This window comes from Oryzias melastigma, linkage group LG3 (assembly GCF_002922805.2).
Source record: "Oryzias melastigma strain HK-1 linkage group LG3, ASM292280v2, whole genome shotgun sequence".
Taxonomy (NCBI): Eukaryota; Metazoa; Chordata; class Actinopteri; order Beloniformes; family Adrianichthyidae; genus Oryzias; species Oryzias melastigma.
This window is the reverse complement of record NC_050514.1, coordinates 7,686,989-7,694,138: the sequence shown is the minus strand read 5'-3', so window position 1 is coordinate 7,694,138 and position 7,150 is coordinate 7,686,989. Positions and strand designations below refer to the sequence as shown.

The following is a 7,150-nucleotide window of genomic DNA, read 5'->3' as shown; positions in this document are numbered from 1 at the left end:
TCCTGTGCTTAATTCCCGATTTGAAACCGAATATCATTTTTAGGAGTTGTGACTATAAAATTTAATTTGGGAATTCCACCCTCCTTGGCTTGTTTACATTAAAAGTGGAGTCATCTGGACCCCACTAGACAGTGCGCTGAACTTTTTTTTTATCATTGATTTTTGAGTTTCACTAATGTCCATGACAGACATAAAATCCTGTCCACCTTTGTCCACATTTGTCATGGAAAGAATCACACATCAATATATTGTTGGAGTCATCTGGACCCCAAAGAGAGAGGAAGGGTTAAATAGATCCCTAATGTTACCAATGGATTAAAGCATAGTTTTCTAATTTTGATGCAAATATTTGCATGTTTTACTCTTTGTTGAGGTCCAACTATTAAATCTGTTCAATAGCTTTGCTAAGGCCCAATAACAAAACAAGTAATGAAATTGTTATTCCATTTAAAACTAACTGCTGGCTGTGTAGCAACACTAAAACTGAAGAATCATTGAAATACAAAGATGTCTTTCCACAAATTTATTTAACTCAACCTTTGCCTTAAAACACATAGCAAATATTTTTCATTTGTAGATGGTAAAATGCTATAAAACAACAAAAAACAGAAACTGCACCTAAAAAAATGTTTATGCAAATGATTTTCTTTTTTGCAGAACAAAGAACAAAAAAAAACCTGTGGATCCAATGATCTCACACTGTTTACACGTCTCGCCATTCGAAATCTGACAGTTCCTGGATCAAGGTCAGGACNTTAGTACTTTGGAAAAAATCGTGTTTTTTTATTGTTTGGCTGATTTCTGACGTTTTGTATCACATTACTGACCAATTAAAAATAAACTAGTTTATGGAAAAGAAATAATTTGAGGTTGCGTGGTCTTTTTTTATTTTATTTATTTTTTCCTAAAAATGCTAAGATTAGATTTGTTTCCATATTTGCTGCTTTAACTACTACAAAGGTGATGTTTCTAATGATTAGAAAGCTGCAGTTTTCCCACATCAGACCTGATCTCCAGTCCTCAGACACCAGATCAGGATGGACATCAGATGCTGAGGTTAGTTTAAAGTTTGAGTTTAAGACGATCCCTGATGTTGGTATTTATTTTTGCCTCTTTCTGCACCTACTTTATATATTTATTTTTATCAATGTTTTAGGAGTGCAAACAAATCTTAAAAAATTAAGATCTTAAATCTTCCAACGACTTGATGGTTTGGGGACTAAATGTTCATGAGATCTTTTCATGTTTACGATTTCTGGATCTGCAGAAACTTTCAGCTTTTAGAATAAAGATGGAAGCAGCTTCTTGATCTGCTCAGATGTTCATCGATTTAAGTTTCAAACTTTTGTTTTGTGACTGTGAATATCCTGAATGCTTCAGGCTTCCACATGTTTTCATTTTAACGTTTTTCAGCTAAAACTCTGTGATAACAAACGTCATTATAATTCATTATTTTCTGCTTTAGCATTTGTAAAACCTGAACTTCAGGGGCTNAGATGTTCATCAATTTAAGTTTCAAACTTTTGCTACTGTGAACATCCTAAATGCTTCAGGCTTCCACATGATTCATTTGAACGTTTTTCAGCTAAAACTCTGAGTTCGCCTGATAACAAACTTCATAATAATTCATTATTTTCTGCTGTAGCATTTGTAAAACCTGAACTTCAGGGGCTTTGACATTTGAGTTGTAGCACTTATTTATTTTAAGCCTTTATTTTAAATAGTTTTATTGATCAACTGAACATGACAGAAAATGGATCAACATTCAGCAGATCAACAGATTTGAATTCCAACCAGGAGGAACTAATGCAGAAGAACAGAAAACAATTGTCACGAATTTAGAAATGCAGGGCTTTATTTACATGTATTTTTAGAGTTATATCTGATCGAAAATGGGAGAAATATGAAATAAAGCATTTAACTCGTCTTCTGGTGATATTTTCCCACCCAGCATATTTCCTTCATCTCCCAACAGCAGGAGAGAGGCTGCACAGCCTCATCCCGATCTATTTCCACTAGAAAAACCTCCCGATTTCACACCAGCAGCAGAAGCTGAAGTCCTCGCCACATTTAAGACGTTCACCAACAAACAGAGCTGGAATGCTGATCAGAGTAACTTTCTGAATTTAATGCAGTGGTGCATAGAGCAAGACACAGATTTGGACAAAAGTAAGAGCTGCACACTCCCTCACTAAAGTGCTTATGCTTTGCCCAGCAGAAATGCAGCTTCAGCTTCTGCGGCTTTCTGCACAGCCACTCATAATCCACTTCAAGGGTGCTGCGAGGTTAAAAGTGAAGAAATATTAAGTTTGTAGCGCTTGGGTAAACATGCGCTCAGAGAAACATTGGGGGTTCAAACATCACATTTCTGCTGAGAGTAAAGATTAAAAGCAGGAACTGCTGGATTCTATAAATAAATGCTTCAGTTTGAGAAGCAAACAATCTTCTTCTGGTTATTTCCACGGACACAGAATATTATAGATCCTAACCATGCCTGGAATCTAGAGCAAAGAAGAGAAACTGGAAGTTACAGAGTTCTGGAGACTTAAGTCGACTTAACTGTGGCTCTTTGATCTCAGAAAAATAATAGTAATAGTAACTAAAGTAAGAACAAAAAGTATCTTAAAGTTGATTCTATCTATTCACAAACAGCTGAAGAACAGTGTCACTCTGAAAGGTAATACCCAAATGAAAGTGCCTCATAGTTTAGAATATTCTGACGATTTGTTTGTTGCCGTGTACCTCAAAGAAAATCTGAGGTCAGTAAACACAACCAACATTCATACTGAAGATTATTGGGCAGATTTTGAACAGATTGAAGAACTTCAGGAGCCCCTTAAGGTTACACTGTAAACCCGAATGTTCAAAGTAATTAAATATAATGAGTAACTAATACTCAAAGTTCCCAAAAAAGCGCTATTAACTTAATCGTATGAAGTTTGTGTAACACATTCCCTCTTTTTGAGTACGTGTAACTAACAATTTTTAATTAAAAATAAAATATGTTTAAGTTAAGTAAATTAAACCTAAAAACATAATTAATGTATATTTTTTTGAATTAAGTAATCATGTTCTGTATTTCGTATTTCTGTTTTTCTAATAGGTTGGTTAAAGAATTTGTTGCCCCGCATACTCGCAGATTTTGTCCTCAAGTGTTTGTCATTAATTTTTTTATAAATAAATACATTAATTAATTAATGATTATAAAAACAAAAAAAAAGAAAACACAAAAATACGAAAAATTGTTAGCAATTAATCTAAATGTTATTTCATATTATTGTTATTGTTTTTGAAGAAAAACGTCGAAGAAGGAAAAAAAACTGGTGAAACCAATTTTGTTTGGTTTTCGTATATTTTCTTTTATTTTGAAAAGCTACGCAGTCTCTGGCTGACGGTCAAAATTCAATTCGTTTTGCATTCTGTCAGACGCTCATCAGGGCGGGGCCTTCCACCTCCCAACATTTGCTAAATCCCGCCCCCACTTCTTTACTCAACTAACCAATGGAGTTGTTTGGTGTCGGAGGTTAGAGGAGAGAATGCTAGCTTCTATCTGCTAAAGAGTTAGCTTCTGTCTGGAGAACTTGCAGTTCAACCGCTGTGTGACAGCACTAAAAGAGATTTTGGAGTGAATCTTTAGGGCTGCAGTGAACTTCAGACAGCAGCGGTCCGCAACCCAGGTGATTGGAAGCAGCCTCAGTCAGCTCTGCAGGGGGGTGGGGGTGGGGATTGGAGAGGGAGTTTTGCTGGAGCTAGAACTCAGACGTATGTACACATACCCACACAAAACAAGCAGACACGACCAGGGGTCGTAACATAGTTTATCAGCTTAATATGTCTATTTCACTGCATTTAGATTCTGTGGTAAATTGATTGATTTGTGTGTAGAGCAGGTGTTTTTTGTTAATCACTGTAAAGTTACTGGATTTTTACAGGATTCTCTTAAATTAGGATATACTCTATTTTCTGTCTTCTCGATTATGATTGGCTTCCCTTTTTTTTTCTTTTTTTATATTAATTCAGGTCGAGTTTGATGAGCCGGAGCTTGATGGTGTCGCAGTGGGGCTTCTTACTGTCATCAATGACCAGGACTCAAGTCCAGTGCACTACGAGCCTGTAAAAATCTCTGTTGTGATGGAAAGTGATGAAGTGGTCAGCCTCCCCAGATTCAGTGATGCCTTCGTGGTAATGTTTGGACTCATCTATGCAATGCACCTTAAATATCCTAAACCACTGACCAACACGTTTGAATTCACTCAAAAGATTTTACTTGGTCTAGAAGCTGGTAAACTACCACCCAGGTTGCAGACCCTTAAAAATGACTTGATGATACATTACTAAAACTAAGTAGAAAAAAGAGAAGAATATTACACCACATTGCATTTTAATGCAAAAGTAAAGCAGATGTTTGGCTTATTATTTTTCTTTTAAAAATTTTTTGTTACACGGTTTTGATGCCGTTTTGAATGTGGAAAAGGCAAAAAGTTAAGTTGAAGAAAAGTTCTCAGTTGTAATTTCTTCATCACTACTTATTGACTACTATTGAAAAATAAAAGAAAACATTTCTTTTCTTTTGTATTGATTTAAAATTTATCAAATGTAATTTTTTGTTTATCATTGCACAGAAGGGAGTGAGCCAATAAGTTAGACGGATTGTGATGTATTTAAGTTACGGTTACTCGTTTTTTTTTAGGCAATCATTTGCCTTACAAAATTTGAGTTTTGAATTTTGTGTTTTTGAGTTTACGGACTCAAAAAAACTGATTACTCCTGTACTTGACAGAAACCAATAAAATGAAGTTCTATTCAAATAAAAATTGTGGTGTTGTGTATTTATTTTTTTTAAGTCATGCAAACTTATTACTGACGCTTTAGGAACTAGAAATTATTGAGTCATAGTGACTGACAGTAAAGTTGTCTTGACAAAAGAAATTAGGTTATATTTACTGTAACTTTTTGAGTTGTAACATATTAACACTTTTAATTTAACAGTTATCAAAGAATACAAGTAGCATAAAATTCTGTTTTTTAAGTTATGGAAAAATCTGACTTTTAAGTTTATCAACTTAAAATAATTGTGGCAAATGATTGCCTAAAAATTTTTAAGTAGTGGTAACTTATTCGGGTTTACAGTGTACTGTTAGCTGAAACCTTGCCAAAATACTGAACAAAAAAAGAACAACTTGCTCTGCCTTGCTCTTACCTCATTCACCCCTCTTCACACTCCCATGATCCTCCTTATATTGTCTTGCTCCTCCAGCCAAACCCACACTCATCTAACTCTGGAGCACCAATGTAACACAGAACACATTTGCAAATCTAACGGGGACCGATAATGTTGGTCGCTACAATTTTTAATTAACTGAAACATGACCAAAAAACAGCATGGAGAACCAAACCACCAGACGCTTAAATACTCTGAGGTTGGTTAACTAAATGAACTGGTGTATGCTCCCACAGCCCTTTTCTACCTTCCTTGAAGCCCCGAAGCGCTTTACAGTCACAGACACGTTCACACACTGGTGGTGACTCCACTGCTGAACACTGGCACCAACCTTCCACCAGAGGCAACTCAAGGTTAGGTGTCTTGCTCAAGGACACTCCATCACATGGTCAGGCAAGGTGGGAATTGAACCTGCTATCTTCCAATCAGGAGACAACCGCCCTACTGCTGCACCACAGCAGCTGTGGATGATCAACCTGAACATGGCGAGACTGACAGGGAAAACAGAGCATGACAAAAGCACCACAAAAACCCAACCACAGAATCCTGACAATTTCCAGATGATGTGCAGCTAATGCTGTTTTTCAGGTCATTTAACCCTCTGACATAAACATCTTTAAAATGTCACACAAACCCAAACTCTTCAGAGCATCACAAAATAACTCTTTTACAGGGTCTCTCGTTTACTGAGCAGATGTTTGCTAAAAATCGGATCCAGAGCCTTCGAGTTTCTGATCTGCAGCACAGATTTAGAAAAGTCTAACTCTTGATGTTAATTCCTAAAAGCTCTTTGGTTTTTTTGTTTTCTTCTCAGAGGAAACACCTCGACGAGCTTCTGTGTTACAGGGACAGACAAGACATCATGGGAACCTGCTAACATGTACAGTAGGAGGGGTCTTTGTAGAGCCACGGAGGACCTTGTTGCCATGGTAACCCATGATCCACATCAGAGAGGGATCATGTGTGAAGTATGAGAGGGAAAGATGTAGCGGAGATGTTTCAGTTAAAATAAAGAAAATGTAGAAAAAAAGAAAGATTAAAGCAGGCATCTGTGCACGTTTACCTGATCAGTATTAAAAGGAGGCCACAGGAACAGAAAAGGAAGAACACGAAGGCTCTTCGAGATGTCGACAGGAGAGCTTTTTGTGCAGAAGGTCTGCAAGCAAACGTGACACCAGAGGTGATAAAAGGGTGCAGCTTCTCCACCACAAACTTCCACAGCAGCCTGCTGCTGGGATGAAGCTCTGTCCTCTGCGCTCTCCAGCAGAAGACCTAATTGCAAAGTGGGACATTATATAGGACACGCAGAAAAGAAATGCCTAAAATGGGAACAGAAGGCATGAGCGGTGATGCAGTCCTGCAGCATCCAGACAACACAAATACTCTGTGGCTCAGCCAGGGATGAACATGACACAGGTACAAAAGGTGCAGGTCCTCAAATCTCAGAAATCCCACATGTAACTGTCCACTTTATACAGAAGTGATAGCAAGGTAAATATTTGGCTGTAAACATGTTTTTGTCTGGACAATCAATCAGCTGACTCGAGATTTGCTGAAAATAACCTCCAATAATTAGAAAATGGAGCACAGCACCAATTAATTCATTTTTTTCTGCTTTGAAGTTTGAATAAGTCACCTCTAATTAAATCTTGCATTTTTATCCCAGAAAGTTTCCCAAAATCCCACTAAACACACACAGTTACCACACACTCAGGAAAACTTTAGCTTCCTCCTTCCTGATCCCATCAGGCAGCTGCTGTCAGGTCAGCCAGCAGAAATAAGGTGAACATTTAGGTAAGACTGACTGGAGTCTTGTAAGTCCCACTCCAACTATTTTTATCAATTTTCAAGGTGTCCCCAGTGGTCTTTAATTACGATGATGCCGTTCTTAAAGTCCACCTCCAAGGATTTTTTTTTTTTTTTTTTTTT

General features: G+C 37.1%; 1 long non-coding RNA gene across 1 annotated transcript; it reads left to right on the top strand.

Moving 5' to 3' along the window:
* The first annotated feature begins 2,846 nt into the window (after positions 1 to 2,846).
* LOC112161008 lies at positions 2,847 to 4,232 on the top strand. The gene is made up of 2 exons (XR_002921766.2): positions 2,847 to 3,677; positions 4,021 to 4,232. It is a non-coding gene; the product is annotated as an uncharacterized LOC112161008 (long non-coding RNA).
* Positions 4,233 to 7,150: the final 2,918 nt, after the last annotated feature.